At 47.3% G+C, this 16524-nt stretch overlaps 2 protein-coding genes across 14 annotated transcripts in view; one reads left to right on the top strand and one right to left on the bottom strand.

Annotated features, from left to right (window-relative positions):
- PKP4 (plakophilin 4) overlaps window positions 1-6886 on the bottom strand; it is an 83851-nt gene extending 76965 nt beyond the window's left edge. For all 9 annotated transcript variants that reach the window (XM_032693288.1, XM_032693290.1, XM_032693289.1 and 6 more), the window contains exon 1: window positions 6823-6886. The gene's annotated coding sequence lies outside the window, so the exon portion shown is untranslated. The remainder of the gene's footprint in view (window positions 1-6822) is intronic.
- Window positions 6887-7158: 272 nt separating this feature from the next.
- The window catches only part of CCDC148 (coiled-coil domain containing 148), a 53127-nt gene continuing 43761 nt past the window's right edge, over window positions 7159-16524 (top strand). For 3 of the 5 annotated variants that reach the window (XM_032693301.1, XM_032693303.1, XM_032693300.1), the window contains exon 1: window positions 7209-7248. The gene's annotated coding sequence lies outside the window, so the exon portion shown is untranslated. Of the gene's footprint in view, window positions 7249-16524 lie in introns of all 5 variants that reach the window. The other 2 variants (XM_032693302.1, XM_032693304.1) reach the window with 2 other exon arrangements.

Here is a 16524-nt window from a genome sequence, read left to right as displayed (position 1 = left end):
GGTGGGTTTTTTGTTGTTGGATTTGGGGTTTTTGTTGTTGTGGGTTTTTTGATTTTATTTCAGTGTCAGTACAGGACTTGATGAATATTTTTGTGCTGCTTAAAAATAACCTCTGTGTTCCACAACAAAACTAAAAAACTCTCAGTGGTGAAAGACTGACTACATCGGCCCGAACAAAAAGCACCCCACAACAGGTAGTGCTCTCTGAACCAGAGAACTTCAGAACTTCAGAACTTCCTTAAGAAATGTCAAGTCCTTGAACCACAGGAAGTTTTTCTATCAGCCTGCCTATTCCGCAAAGAACTCTAAACAAGGATTTTTTTAAAATTATCTCCTGGAAAAGAACATGTTTAATAACAGTGAAATCTCCCAAATCTCAGTGTATCCTGTTGCTGTGATTCACACAAAGAAACAAAAGCAAAACTAAGAAAACTCAGGGATTTTCTTTCTTTATGTGGTAGTCTAAACAACACAGAGCAAAGGGGCACATCTCACGGGTCTGTGGGCCAGTCTGGGACTTCTGGGTTCAATGTGTTTTCATCTCGTCTGAAATACCAGCACTGCCAGGAACAAGTGACGTACCAGTGACCTCACTGCCAGTGTTTTCTGTTTCAGCTGAAACATGGCACTGGGCATTTTCATTACATTAGTCAGGAGGACAAAGCTGGATATGAGGGATATGGAGCAGCAACAGATGGCAAGTTCTGTCAGCACATCTTTGATTAAGGCTGAATCAAACAACACAGCCCAGCAGCAGGACTGGATCACGAGCACCCTGATAAGGTGTGTGTTACAAAGAGCCATGTTCTTGGTATCTTCTCCAATCCTTTCATCAGTTTGAGTTTTGCCTTTCTCTTTGTAAGCTCTACAGAGCATGGACCTCCCTCTATGTCATAGAAGGGCACATCAATTTGGAGTTTAGGTGCTGGTACGGTACAAATGAAATCTCCTTTCATTATATGCTCTCATTTCTACACCGCTGTCTTGTTTCTCAATAAGAATATCTGGCAACTTCATTTTTAAATAAGAACAGGAGGAAAATATTAGCTCATTTTGAGATCTGTCTCCCTATGTATCTTTAGATACCGTGCAAAACTAGAGCCTGAATCTGTACAAGACAATGAGGGAACAGGCCACACAAACACATCTGTACATGGAATGTTTCCAGTTAACAGTCCAGCTCTTCACTTGTCCAGAAGCCCCTGAAATCACATCACATGCACTGTCTTGGTTTTATTTGGTGGAAGATACTAAATACTTCAGCTTTAAGCATGTCACAGCAACATGGAATTTAAAGAGTGATCATTTGTCTGAAATTGTTTCAGGGATCAGTGAATTTATTTGGTTTTAGTTTTCACCACTCAGATTTGCCTCCATGATCACAAAGGCACGAATGCTCCATTCCCAGGTTACACAACAGGAAATTCTGCCAAGGCAAGACAGTGAAGAGCATGGTTTTGGAGCTGAAAAGGTTCCTTTCAGAGTACTAAGGATGCATTGCCTGCTGCTGCCTTCCTGGGGAAGAGGACAAGAACCCATCACGAACTGGGAATTCTCCTGTTCACATCAGATTTCTAGCAGAGATGGCCTGAGTAAGATCATTTAAAGCAAATTAAAGGATAGACTAGGTGCTTTCTATTTGGACACGTGTAATGCAAATACTTCTGAGTACATTTCCAAAAACCTGTTAAAAGCATAGCCCAGGTGATAACCTACAGATTATCACATCACGTAGGGACCACAAGCAGCTTTTGTGAGGAGGTGAAGACAGGGAAAGTTTTTGGCACTCACATAATTTTTTTAAAGCTTCTTCCTTGTTCCCTTACAGCTAGACCTCATGAGAGAAAAGGCAACATCTGGCACCACAACCCTGCTCCTCCTTTTCCTCACTTGCTCCCAGATCTCTGCTACTCTTTGCCCTGCCTGGCACTAGGAAAACTGCCACTACCTTCAGTCCCTCCACCTCCTCCCAGGACATTCTCCCTTTTGCTCCTGCTGCCTCTGGAGATGGCCCCAATCAGTCTAAGGACATTTCCTGGGCCAATCTGACACTGTGCAGGGCCACCCCTGCTGCCAGCCAGCACAGGGACCCCCAGACCAGTGAATCCCACTGGAGCTTCCCCACCCAATGCTCCAAGATGTACCTCCCTCATCAGAGAGTGGGGACCCGGCGCCCTAAACTGCTCCGCACGAACTCAGTTACCCTGAAGGCCAGCTCATCCCACAGCCTGCACAGGGGCACATCCCAAGGATCCCACAGCCACGGGGGAATTTCAGTCACTGCCCACAACCACCACCCCACGGCTGCACAAACAGTAAACACATCAAAAATCCCCCCACCGAGCTGTGATGCAGAAAGCAAGTTTCAGCTTGTACACCTTCAAAGGGTTTCCAATAGATTCCTTTCTCCTCTTTAGTAATGAATTAATCGCAATACCAATCAGAACATTAGATCAGCTATAACATTGATTTAAGGTTCACAAAAACACACCACATTTCAGTTAAAACACTACATGAGGGGGTTTTAATTTTAATTATTTCTTGAATAATGGATCAATCGCTCTCAAACAAAGTAACAACTCCCAGTTTCATTTCCTCTACTAAAATAAAGGCATACTTAAAATGATTTTTAAAAGCCATTAAACAGGAATTTGACCTGTCTTCAATTCCTAGTGCTAGGTAAGAACTCTCTAAAATGCTACGCAAAGTAAAAAAGGGGAGGAAGATCTGTAAGAGTTGGTCATCGAGACATTTCTTGGCAATTTCTTTTTCTTTTGTAACCACAATATCTTAAAATTACAATAACAGGAGAAAAACACATGAAAAATAAAAGTATACCCTTTAAAAAAAATTCTGTTAAAAAGGCATCTCGTTTAAAAATACCGTGCCCAAACTTCCCGAAGTTGTCTCGGTTTGCCTGCAAGAGCAGGATGCCATGCAGAGGACTAGGACGGTGCAGACAGCCACAGCCATTCTGTCGGGCCCCAGCCGAAGGCTCTGCCCTCCCCTCCCGAAGGAAAGGCAGCAGCAAACTGGCCGGGCTGGTTCCCGGCGCTGCCCCCGCAGCACACAGCGCTCGCTCTCCAGGAAGCGGGGCTGACTCACAGCCCAGCCCCAAAGGAGGACAAGCCCGAGCCCGAGTCACCTCCCTGACCCCGGGACACGCGCCGGCTCCACCGCGTCCTGAGACACCACGCACAGCGCTCTCTCCTCCAGCCTTCCCCTTTAATGACAGTGTCGGGGACTCCATCACCAAAAAACAAACTCATTCATCTCCCGTGAAAGCCAAGAAGTCCCTCCTTCCTTCCTTCCTCCCGAAATCCAGGTCTCTCTCCTCCGCCTCAGAGTAAAGGAGCAGCGAGGGGGAGCGGAGCAAAGGTCTGAACGCTGCTGTCAGCTGCAGAGATTTAACTGACAAGACACTGTGATTTTCTTCCGAGCAAGCAAAAGCTTTGGCAAGGTCACCAGAGGCAGTTTTTGGCTGTCTGCATCCATGTCTTCCCCTCCCTCTGCAAACCTCCCCTGAGCAGAATAAATGAGTATTCCGTTTGGATAAAAGAACATGAGAAGTTATCCAATGAACTAGGACATCTCACAGGCCTCAGGAAAAGCAGCTGAGAATCAGCAAAGCTCCCAAGCGTGCCCAGAGAGCTCTTGGTGCTGGCAGCCCCTCCAGCTCCACTCCAAGTGCTGCTGCCAGGGCCAGCTCATCCTGCTCCTCAGGAAGGGCCATTTCCACAGGCTTTGGTTACGTATTTGCTCTCCATCTTCACTAGCAGTGGAACTGCCTCAATGACAGCACATTGCAGTCAAGGCTGGAACAGCAGCAAGTGATAGTTACAGGTCATTCCCGAGAGCCCAGTTTCAGATCCAGCTTTCCAGTCACTTGCACATAAAGCTCTGCTAGGCCTTTTTCTTTTTCCTACTTAATTACTGAAGTTTGAACCACCTTACTTTTAGAGTGACAGTACATGCCATATTCATAAAGATTTGCTGTCTTACTTTCACTAGAGGAAAACCCCCCCAAACCGAACCAAAGCTGCTGAAATTCTGGAATTCTGACCTGCACCAGCACGGGTTCCTTGGGAGATGCCCACGCACTTGTACGAGATGGTGAAACACGTTCTTCCTGCAGCAGCTGTTTCCAGTTGTGTCCCACCCACTCCTGGCACACCAGGTCACCATTCTGAAGCCAGGCAGCCTCTCCCCCAACTCCTGCAGCTCTGGGCTCCCAGGCCATGGCAGTAGAACAGAGCCTTGCAGCCCGTTCAGAAAAGCCCTCTGTTCCTGGGCACTGCTCTGCCCAGCCACCCTGGCAACAGCTGGAAAGGAGCACAGCTACTCCTCCAGAGCAATCCCTGGAATCCAGACCCCCTGATCCCACTGCAAATGACAGGGAAGTAACTGAGAGCAATACAGATTGTGGCTGACAACAGACTCATGGGTACGCTTTTCCAGACAAGGATCACGAGTTCTGCTTGCTCTTCAGGGGTCTTTTCTGTAAAATATTACAATAAGTGCATCCTGGTACTAAAGCCAACTACTCTTGATTACACTCACTACAATTTCATTAAGCTCACTGAGCTCCCTGAACCAGTCACTGCTTTCCTGCACCAGACAAATAACCCAATGTTGCAGGACCTGCTAATTTTCAGCATCACAACTAAGAAAGAAAAAATACCCCACAACAAAATTAAAACATTACTCATGGAGTCCCATCTTTCAGAATTGCTTTTCATCTGTACTTAATGTATTTAAACAACCTACATAAAGTGAAGCAGAAGTACATGAAGTTTTTATTTATGTTTCCTGTTTGGTTAATATGCAGAGTGTTTCTCCACAGAGGCTTCTCTCACAGTACACGAAGATTTCTACACCAAGCACCAGACACACATTACTAATTGAGATTACTATTATTTGTACATAGCACATACCATCACTCAATATAAAGAATACACCAAAATGCATTATAGATCCTATTTTGCTACTACACAAAGCTGCTATAAAACAAAGTAACATATCCTATCGCTTCCCTTGTTTTCATTGTGTGACTGAAATCACGTTCATTGTAAAGGGATCCTGCATCACTGTTAAAAAAAGCAAACTCCAAAAGGTGTTATCTTATTGAAATTTTAAGAAAAACTAGAACAAATTCTCCCCCCTTTAGAAGATTACTCTTTCACTAGACTTGCTCCAACTGCATTTTATAGCAGAACTTCTATTATTAGTACTGCTATTTATCCTTAACATCTAACAAGATGAAAGGGAAAAAGACATAGTTTTTACTGGAAAAGGCCCATCAGCTGTTCTACCTTAATTAAAAATATTAATAGCAACTCATTCCAGTAGCAATAAGGCCCTTCAAAAGCAATTTCAACAGAAGGAGAAAGTTACTGCAATCTGCTTTCCACAGTCAGGTTACATTCGTTTGCATGTAACATTGTAATGTTTAACAGAAACATTACAGAAGACAAGTGCCAACAAAAAGCTCTCAAAACACACTCCCTCCACCTTAAACATGATGGACGAGACTGAATTAATGTCTCTGCATAAGCTAAACAAGTATATTTAGTAGGTTCCCATATTTTTATGACAGTGAACAAATTATTTACCTCAAAAATATAGTTATTAGTTAAGGGGAAAACGTTGTCATCCTTGTTGTCTCCTAATCTCTAAACTCCAACTTATCAAAAAATCAGAATGCTGTAAAAACTGAAAGGCTGGTTCATGCAACACTACTGCTCTCAGTCCAACCACACCTTTTCCTTCAAACAGTCGAATCTGGAAGCAATGACTAATGTAAAAGTAACAAGGAGCAGAAGGCTGTTTAGAAAAAAAAAAGAGTACAAAGGTCTACGGGGCCAACACAGGCACTTGAGAAACACCCCGTTCTCCGCCGGTGAGCTGCGGATGCCTCCGGAGCGCCAGCCGGGAGGGGGAATGGACCAGGGCGGGCTCGAGCCATCAGCTGTGGTTCTCCCGTGCTGAAACAGCCCGGGTTCAGCATCAGTATCAATTTTATTGTGCCGACACTTCATTTCCCAGCTCTCCCAGCCCGAGCCCCGGCGGTTGCACTCGGTAACCGGCACCTGCAGAGCACTTTCTGCTCTGGCACTGCAGCGAGCCCGAGGCACGGCCGGCGGCACCTCCGCGGGCAGCGCGGGCACCCGGCCCCGGGGCCACCGCTCCTGCCCGGCCCCTGCTCCCACTGCTCCGATGGGAGAGCGGGGGCAAACACCGCGTAAAGTTGCCGGAGCCCCGCGAGCCGCGCTCCCGGTGCGGGCCGGGGATGCTCCGCCGCTCCCCGGTACCGGCCGGCGGGAGCGCGGCTCGGAACTCCGCGGTCACACAGCGGGTACGGAAATCTACGTTCGATCCCGTGCGGGGGACGCGGCAGCGGGGCCGGGGACCCCCGGGAGCACCGCGACGGCAGGCGGGGACACGCGGGAGCCCGAGACCTCCGGAGCCCCTGGCCGGCCCCGGCAGCCCCGCGGGCTCCCGCCGCTCACGCCCGGGGGCCGTGCCCGCCGCGGCTCCGCTCTGCCCGCGGCTCCGGCCCGCGCACGCCCCGCGCACAACGGCGGGCCCGGGCTCGGCGCGGCGCTCGGGGCAGCGCCCGGGCGGCGGCTCCTCCGCCCGCAGGGCCCCTCCGGGCGGCCCTGCCGGGCTCTCCGCGGCCCCGCGGGCGCGGAGGACGCGCCGTGCTCCGCCGGCGGGCCCCGCGCGGGTCCGCCCCATGCGGCGGCGGCGGCTCCGCGGCTCCTCGGCCCCGGTGGGCTCCGCCGCTCGCCCCCCTCGCTCCCGCCCCCCGGCCCCACTCACCGCGCGAAGCGGCCCCGCCGGGCGCGCCCGCCCTACCCCGGGGTCTCCATGGTGGCGGCCCCGCCGCCCGCCCCGGCCACGCCCCGCCCCGCGCGCCGCGTCACGCGCCGCCCGGCCAGGCGGCCGCGCCCATTGGCCAGGCGGGCCCAGAGGCCGCGCCCCATTGGCTGCTGCCACGCGTTAAATCCGCCAATGGCAGGGCGACTTGAGGTTGCCGTGGTTACCGATGCTGTGCGGCGGCGGGCACAGCGCGGGACCGGGACCGGGCCCAGATGAGCCGGACCCAACCGAGCCGGACCCAACTGAGCCAAACCCAACTGAGCCAAGCACAACTGAGCCAAGCACAACTGAGCCCGCGCTGTGCCTGGACCGGCTCTGTCGGGCGCGCCCGCCGAACGGGCCCGCGGGGCCGGACGCTGCCTCGCGGTGAGTGTCCGAATGCGGCGGGGTGCAGCCGGGTGAGAAAGGGGCGGTGCGGCGGGGCCCGGCCCTTCGGCCGCCCCCTGCCCCGCCGCCGGCGCCCCGCGGGAGCCGCAGGTCGGCCCCGTCCGGCCGCACTGCTGAGCCACGTGCTCCGGGATGGCCCCGCTCGGTAGGGGAGGTCGGGTCCCCGCAGCACGTACGGCCCGCGGCCGCTCCCACCCGACGGGCTGAGTGCAGGGGTCCGGGAAAGACGGGAAGGTACCTCCCATGGTGTTTGAACATCCCACCGCTTTGAAGCTTCTGGTCGCGGCTGAACTCTCTTGATGGCGTAGGGAGTGGTAGATGGACTACAGCAAAGCCACTATCTCTGAAGATGCTGTAAAACACTTTAATAACACGTTTTGTGTGGGAGGACACCCGTGTTAAATGTTTGGTCACGCTTTTGCATCGTGTGCTTGTCCTGAACAGACCCCCTGGGTGTGTCACAGGTACCTGACCAGTTTTTCATTCACGTTTCTCTCCTCCCTCCTCCTCTCCACAGCGACAGGCACTCACCACTTCTCTGAGGGATGCAACGATGACACTGTAAGTGGCTAAGAGGAGCCAAGACCAAATTGCCACTTGAATCTTCCCAGAAGTGCATATGTTCTCATTTTATTCTATTATGCTTTTGCCTTTTATCTTTTCCTGATACTTGTCTAGCACGCTAAAAGGCTCTAGACACTCTCCTGTAGGCAGACTCATGTTAGGTGTAATTCAGTGAGTAGCTCTTGCTGTCTGAAGAGGTTGTTTTATTCACCCCTTCCCGTTTCATTGAGGCACACTGTCTAGAAATCTTGCTGTAAACTATCTGCATTTTTACTTGTGTCTTTTTTTCCATCCAGGTTAGTTTTTCAGTTTAGTGTCTGATGGGATTCACCATATTTTTGTCTTGGGCATAAGGACACGTGAGAACTGTGATGTGGTTTAATCAGTGTTAACACTATAGGTAGAACTGTGCCCTTCCCCTCTGTTCAGGAAGGAACTGCAGGTAACAAGGAGGTAGCTGAACATGGAGAGTCACCTTTAAACTCAGAATTCTTATAGTCCCTTCTCCTAATTTCCCACTGGGAATGCAATCTGCTATGCAGAAACCCTGTAGGTTATTGGTATGATATTTAATCTGTCAGGTATTTGCCATTTGCATGGAACAATGCAGTAGGAACTCCCACAGCATGATCACATGCCACATTGAAAACGCTTGGCAGCTCTAAACAGGGGTCTCAAGTCCTCACTGCTCTGAAGATCCCATGATTCATACCATGTGAGGTGGATATAAAATGTTACCAAACCAGAATAGTGGCCTCCTTCTAGGAAATGGGAAACAGGAGCTGAGAGGAACAACTGTAGAAACTTAGTAAAACAAAGAGTAACAAGGGTGAAATAAGTGGGGGAAGGGTCAAATGAGAGTGGAGAGCTAGGGAAACGGAAAAAGAAAATGTGAAACACGTAGATCTAGAATAAAGGGAGGAGAAAGTACAGAACCTCTGAGAGCAGTGGCCTTCATTAGTTGCAAGGTAGTTTCTACCAAAGGTGTATTGGATTAATTAAGTTGATTTCAAATCAGTCTCAGCTGCTTTTAACCTGTAATTTGGGTGTTGTGGCGTTGGCTTGGCTTCCACAGATAACAGCTTTTGGCAATGAAGAGGCTTATTGCCCCCAGGTGAATTTAACCACTCCTGAAGTGGCTGTGGGGGCTGTGGAAGGCACAGGCTGCTGGCAGGACATGGGAGGTAGCACCATGCCATCTCCAGGCCTCCCAGGTTCTGGGTGGTTCCAGGTGGGGCTGTAAAGCCCAGAAGGATCAGAAGAGGCTGGTCCAAGAGCTCTGTATCCCCATGGAGCATTGCAAGGTTTGGCTGTGCTTTACACTTGCCCACTGGGGTGAGATGGGAAAGGGCAAGAAACACTGGCAAGAAGGAGAAAGGGATCTTGAGACGGTTTGTTTTGGCACAACACAAGTCTAAAGAATGCAAAGTAGTGTTTGAGATCCTGTCAGGTTTGAAATATATTGAGAGACTGTCAGTGAAGAGCAGTTATTTCATTCTATCTGGTATTAGTCATCCCCTCACAGCTGCTTTATTTGCTTTGGCACCCTGAGCAGCCAATACATTATCTAATTGATTGCTGTGTGTCCCAGCCCAGCACTGAGCCTGGTTATCCCTGCACTGAGCCCAACAGGGACAACAGAGGCTGTGGAAAGGCACCCCATTTTAACTTTGCACTGCAAATGGCTGCATACTCTGATTCCTGGTTCCATGAGCTGATAGTGGGCTTTGTCAAATACATGTTTCAGTTCTGATATCAGTTTTGGGATCAGCAACAAACAAGTACAGTTTCTTTTTATTCACCTTCTTTGGGATATATCTTGAAAGTAAGATCTGTTTTGTTCTCAGCATCATTTGGAAAGCCCTGATTCTACTCTGTTTGCAGTTCATAAAAACCTGTGTGCCGTGTTTTCCTTCAGAACCTTGCTGGTGTCTTTTGAGCCTTGAATCTGACCTCTTAAACTGGTTGTGCTCCTTTTCAGTGGTTTAGAGGGCAACATAGTTAGCAGGCATTTGCTAGTTGTTTTGCTGCTGTTGTGCTCTTTCAATATTTCAAGTCCTTATGTTTACCTGCTTCCTTTAATCTATTCTGAAATTAATCCAAATTCAAGTCTTTCTTTTTATATATATTCCATCTTTAATTTTAGTGATTATTTCTCTATTTGCAAGGTTATTTAGGTTTTCTTATTGGATGTAAGCATGCAGGCACTGTGACTAAATAGTGGGAATTGTTGACACAGAACACTTGAACCTTGGAAATGCAGGGTTATGAAGACAAATATCAGTCACAAAAACAGTGTTACTTGCCTTTTTTTTTTTTTCCTGGAAGCTATTTAGGGCTATCTGTTTTGTCTGTAATCTGCTACAGATACTGAAATAACAAAAGTTGGGGAAAAGATACCTGGAGAAGAGCGATGCCCATGGCAGGCTAACTGAACACACGGGCAGCTGTTTAGAGCTCACGTGGGAATTTATTTAGATGTGTGGGTTTTTTCCCCTCGGTAAAACATACAGTTTGATTTCAGAAGTTTCTGCAAGCCATTGTGTTGATATCACAGCAACTCAGACAATCACAATGCAACTGATTTTGGCTAATTTGGAGGCTGTAATTTTATTTGGTATAAAAGGCACTAAATGTTCTCCTGCTTTTTCTCCTTCACCTGGGGGGTGTGGCACCTAACAGGTGTATTTCTGCAGCAGTGGGGGACTGAGGTTTTGCTGTTTCAGCGAGGGCTTTTACACAAATGTTCAGTTTCAGACAGTGCCGTTCAAAATTACTGCTCTGCCGTGGGTGGAGACTGCCTTTCCCTGTGGTACAACAAAATAGTGGGGAAAACTGTTTGGATACAGCCAGGTTGGTTGTATTTTCTTCCTTTTTTTTTTTTTTTTTTTCCTGCATGGCTTTGAAGCATCAAGTAGGAGTATTTGATTCTAGATCCTGCAAAATGCTCAGCATGACCACCAGCCTTCTGATGGCAGAGCCCCCATGCTCTGGCTCAGCTGCCAGGGGGAGGACAATGCTGCCCTGTAAGGATATCTCCAGCCTTCCTCGAGCCAGCAACAGGATCCTGCAACTGTGCAGGCAGCTGGATTACACAATTGGTGCAGTTTCCCCAGAAACCTCCCCAGCACACATGCTCTTACTTTCTCAGTTGGCTTAGTTTCCTGGTGAAGTGCACTGTTCCTGCCTCGAACGCTGCACTAAGCAGTGGGAGAGTAGCTGTGGACAGAGGGAACAGGGGGCCTCCTCTTTTGGCAGGAGGGGGGAACATTTTGCCCTGGATACCTGTTCCAGCAGAATGGAGGTTTGAGGAACAACAGGTTGCTGGATCACAGTGTAAGCTCAGTAACCTTTTCTGGGCAAAAGCAGAGCACCCTGTCCCCATATATTCCTTCCCCTGGTGGTGTGGCCCCAGAGCCGTGTGTGGGTGTTGTGTTTGGGCTGCAGGGGGGCAGGAAAAGGGACAGCCTCAGGTGAGCTGTGCTGCTGAAGCCAGGTCCTAATTGTGAAACCAGGTTTGGTCACACATGTGCACCTGTAAGTCAGGGCTGCTCTTGGACATTGCTGCACCTGACAAGACTGGACAGCTTGGCAACAGCCAAGTGGATGGTTTGGTGAGAGGATGGGAGGAATCGCCAAGTGGGATGCCCAGTAAAGACAAGAAGGTCAGCAGTTGGACTACTCTGTGGGTTTTCAGGTCCCTGTAAGTAAAAACATTAGAAAACCCCAACCAAAGCACAAACCAACTCCCCCCAAAGCCCACAAACACAGCAAGAACCCCCACCACCCTATCTGTGGACAATGCAGGCACTTACATCTGCTCAGGGACAGAGGAAGGCCTGCTAAAATCCTTTGCAGTTCTACCAGCTGCTGCAGTTCTCAAGCTGAACAAAATATTACTCATCTTCTTGCTAAGCTGTGTTTGAGGCCTGGGAAGATTGTTGAGAAATTAAACAAATTGTGATCTTTCATACCAGACCAAGGATATAGAATTTCAAACTGAAATCTAGAGATCCCTATGAATAAGGAGGCAACAAAGAAAATGTATATGCAAAAAGAAGATTGATTCATATTTTCAGACTGTACATTTCTAATGGCTGGAACTGAGAGCCTTCAGACAAGCCTGGCTTGTTTTTTGTAGTAGCATATCGGACAACATTATGCAATAATTTAAAGTGCAGTTGTGCCAAATGCTTCCCTGCACATAACTCGGCCTAGCAAAACTGGCAAAAGCTGTACAACATGATACTGATGCTCCTGACAAAATAACTTGCAGTGGCTCCTAAATCACATGAATTATCTGTCCCTCTGACCTCTCTCTTGTAGGCTGCAAACAAACGTTCTGTTCTGACTCCTGCTATGCTGCTGAGACAAAAGTTGGCTGGGCTGACTCAGGGATGGTGATACAGAGTCTTTGGTGTCAGCACAACCTCACGAGGACCTGCTCCCTCAGGTTCCTCCTTCCCCCTGGCCCTGGTTGTGTCCCACCTGCAACTTGGTGTGGGAAGGGACCTGCGGAGCTCAGGTAGGTGAGATGCAGAATTGCTCTGAAGTAGAACCATAAATGTGCAAATCACTGCAACTCCAGACAGCCACAGCTCCTCATAGGCTGTAACAGGGAAAAGTATCTTGGCTTAAGGAGAAATTGGACTTATTCAGACAGTCATGTGTTCTCAAAGCACTGATAAGCTGTACCCCCAACAGCAGAAACTAATCCAGCTCTATCCTGCCTGCAGTTCATTAGGAGATGCTGGCACAAATTGGTCTGTCAGCAGAGCTGTGGGGAGGGGGCCTCCAGCAGTGGGGCAGGGACCCTTTCCATACAGATTAGGTTTTCTAAAGTAAAAAAACATCAGTAACAAAGCTAGCATGAAAATGTGGTAGGTGGAAGTGCTGTAATTTAAAAGACTACACAGAAGACGTGCAAAATGTGAGGACAACTTAAAATCACCTCTTAAATTCCATAAAACAAGGAACTGGAGTCCTCTTTCCCTTCCTGCATTGAGAAAATCTGGGCTTTGGCTAGATAGAGAAAATGAAGCTATCATGACTGAAACTGCATTTCCAATTGTTCATTTTGCAGCACTGGAAACAAAATCACATTGGTTGATTTATCTGAAGAGCAATGAGGCTGTGATTTAACAGCTGGAATCCAGATACTTTGCACAGATTTTTTTTAAGCCCAGTCTTCAGTAGGTGGTTGTTTTTCTTAGAGTGGCTCAATGGCTCCTTTTTACTCTGAGCTCTTTAGCTGCCTCCCACTGAACTTTTGCTGCTACTCGGTATTGATTGTTTCGGTATCTGATGGTTTAGTGGTTGTGATGCCTCTTGCAGAACACACTATTCTGCTGCAGCTGCTTTGAGGTCTTGCTGCTTGACTCTCCCTGCCTGTAGAACTGCATCCTTATTCCAACGGCCCTGTGTTACTATACATGGAACCCACCTTGGAAATTCCTGTGCTACAGGGTGGATCCTGCCTCTGGATGAGAAGTGCCACACCCAGCTACTTTATTATACTGCAGGGAACGTTGATTCTCTGCAGTTTTGTGTTACAGCATCTTTACTTTTGTAGTGCTAAATGAATTCTGGAGATGTGAGTATTTTATCTGATGGATGCAGAGCAGCAGAGGGGGAAGCTGTTTGCTGCACTGTTCCAAACATCCCACTCTCCACACAGCCTGGCCAATAAGAGGTGTGATTTATGGACCAGGCAGGTACGAGTCGATTTAAAACATTTGTTATTTCTTCAGTAACGGAGAAAATTATAGAGTGCTATAATGGATAACTCAGCCTCACATCTTCCAATAAATCTTTAAATGAATATGTTCAAGCATATTGTTGGTAACTTCTGTTATCTATGAAAGTAATAAATAGGAAGCTAGATGGAACGTTAATAAAAAGGATATAATAAACCTGCAAATTTCTTGTGTCCAATGCAGAAGTCTGTAAATGATGCCTCAGAATTTCTGTCTTTAGCTCAGCAAAGCAGGATTTTGTCCAGGAGTTGTGGCTGGCCCATCCCTGGAAGTGTCCAAGGCCAGGCTGGATGGAGCTCTGAGCAACCTGGGCTGGTGGAAGGTGTCCTTGCCCACGGCAGGGGGTGGGACTGGGTGGGCTTTAGGGTCCCCCAGTCCCAACTGTTGTATGATAATTAACCTCTGGAAGTGTCAGAGGATTTTCTCAGTTCATGCTCTCTCTCAGTCAAACCTTGCAGTTGCCAGATGTGCTGGCTGCAGCTTTGCAATCAACACATTTGCTGGGTGAAAGTGGATTGAGCTTCTTTTGTTCAAAACAGCACAACGTAAAATGCCACCTGACTCACCTGAGCCAATGTGACATGGTGACTTCTTTTCCTACCCTTTTTATGTCAGCTTGTTGACTTCTAAAATATTTACTTTCTTTTGTTTATGTGCTTGTTGCAATGTTTTTTCTGTGTGAAGTGTTTTTAAAGTTTATTTTATCTTGGGTTTTCTAAAAATATTAAAAGAATGGAAGGGGAATAGCTGTCCCTTGTAACATGCAGATCCTTGGAAAGCAGATGAGCTATTCCCTGTCCTTGCAGGGTGACAGAGCAGTCCATGAGGCTGATTGTTTTAAGTGTTACTCAAATTGATCTTCCTACTTTGGATTAAGTTTTACTTAATGAGGAAGTAATGAGATTATCATAGACAAAAAGGACTATGTCTCTTTTGGGAACACACCATTTCAGAGACTTGACTTTATTTCAAACAGATCCATAATTCTTTCTTCAGGGGAATGTAAATTTAAATTGCAATCAAACTATGGGACTTCTCTAGCAACTGTTTTGACACTGAATTATTGAAGAATTATACTGTGTATTTTCCTGGGGAAAGGATTGACTGCTGCAAGATTAGCATGTTCTGGATGGGTGCCATTTTCAGATAGTTAGTTCAACCAGAAGAGAATGGATCTGATTAAGGGATAAAGCTGGTTATTTGTTTGTTGTTTGTACTCTGTGCCCTACAGTGGGACTGATTCTTTGCCTCTTTTCCCTGACAATAATTAGGATGAGAGAGTTCCAACAACTTCATGATAATATTCCTTTTCTTTGAATGAAAACATGCAGTAGCTAAGCAATAACATTTTCATTAAACTTTAAAATCTTAAAAGAAGCCTTCCACAGATTTTGAAGGAATCTCCAGGTATTCCAACAAGGGCCTGAGAATAAGGGATGTCTGTGTTGGGGGATTGTTTCTGACTTCGTATTTTTTAGGACCATCTGCCCTAATCTGCAGTCCAGGTTCCCACCTGTGCTGTGTTCCAAGTTTTTGGTCAACCCATGGTTCAGCTCTGGTTTGTAGTGCTGTACACCCAGGAGTAAGTTACTGAGCCTCTGAGGGTTGTAACTCCTGCTGTTGTGGGATTCACAGACATGAAGAGCAGCTGCTACACTGTCATGGATGGTGCTATTAAATTGGGTTTTGTGTAGAGCTGATTCACGTTATTGATTTTTGCATTTGATAATGTGGCTGATTTAAAACATGCATAAAAAGTTGTGTTTTAGAAGGCACATCCAGGTTGTTCAGCACTGTGCCCCCCCCAGCAGTGCTGCCCTTCAGTGCCTGGGCAGCAGTTTGGCTGGGAGGGAGAAGTGGCACTAGGGACCCAAATCTGCAGAGATTTGTGTGTGCAAATGACCTGTTGAATGGAGACAGGGGAATTAGGCTCCTTCCAAGTTACTGGTTAAGCTCACTGGGAGCACTCACAGTTGTGGAACCAGGGCCTGGCCTGGACCTGACTCATCCCCAGGAGCAGCCTGGGGCACACTCTGCTTGCTCCAGAAATGCTGACTAACACTGGGGAGTTTAATTTCTATTTAAATGAAAGGGAGGAGGATCTTGCCTCAATATTGGCTGTTCCCATATGCAGGAATAAACTGATGTTGTATACCTCAGGCACCAGCAAAGGTTTCCACTAAGAAGTGTTTGGTTGAACTGGAGATGTAATCTTTTAAGAGGTCACATTTGTTATTGCCTAGAAGAGTTCAGAATTGTGGTGAAATACTAAATTATCAAAAGGTGGAGATACTGAGGATTGGTAAATCTCACGCTTTTTACTGCTGCTAAAAGATTTACCTGTGTCTGGCTGCAGGCAGAGCTGAGTTGGTGTTCTTGGGGGACAGGTTTCTGTGTGCAGGGGCTTCTGGTTGAATTTTTTGTACTTCTTTCTAAGATGCATCCAGACTTCTGGTCTAGGGACTGTATTGAAGTTTGAACCAAGTCTTGAAGCACGGGGTCTGAACTTGGGCTTAGAGGGACTCTTATAGTATTGGAGAGATTTTTAGCCATATTGGCATTAAAGCAGAAATAAATTTAACTGGCAGTGCTTTTAGCATTTTGATTGGTACATTTGCTCACTGAAGATAAAATACAGGTTTATATAGATCTTGGGCTTTTCCAAAACCATGTCAGCATTCATTTTCTGTGTTTTAGTGAGATCATAATGTTGAATTTATGATAACAGAAAATGATGTCCGTGAAAAGCTGAGATCAAAAACAAATGTATGACATCACTGTGGAATAGAGAAATGGGGTGGCTAGAAGGGAACAAGGACTTGGTTAATCAGGCACAGCAGCCCTAAAATTACAGAAAATGGCCCATAAGGTTTCTTCTGCATCAGTTCTGTTTCTGGAGATGTATTCGCCTGCTTTCTTTTCAAAGGAGGTAAAG

This window comes from Chiroxiphia lanceolata, chromosome 7, assembly GCF_009829145.1.
Source record: "Chiroxiphia lanceolata isolate bChiLan1 chromosome 7, bChiLan1.pri, whole genome shotgun sequence".
NCBI lineage: Eukaryota > Metazoa > Chordata > Aves > Passeriformes > Pipridae > Chiroxiphia > Chiroxiphia lanceolata.
Note: the sequence above shows the minus strand (reverse complement) of the source record. Positions and strands in the feature narration are given on the sequence as shown.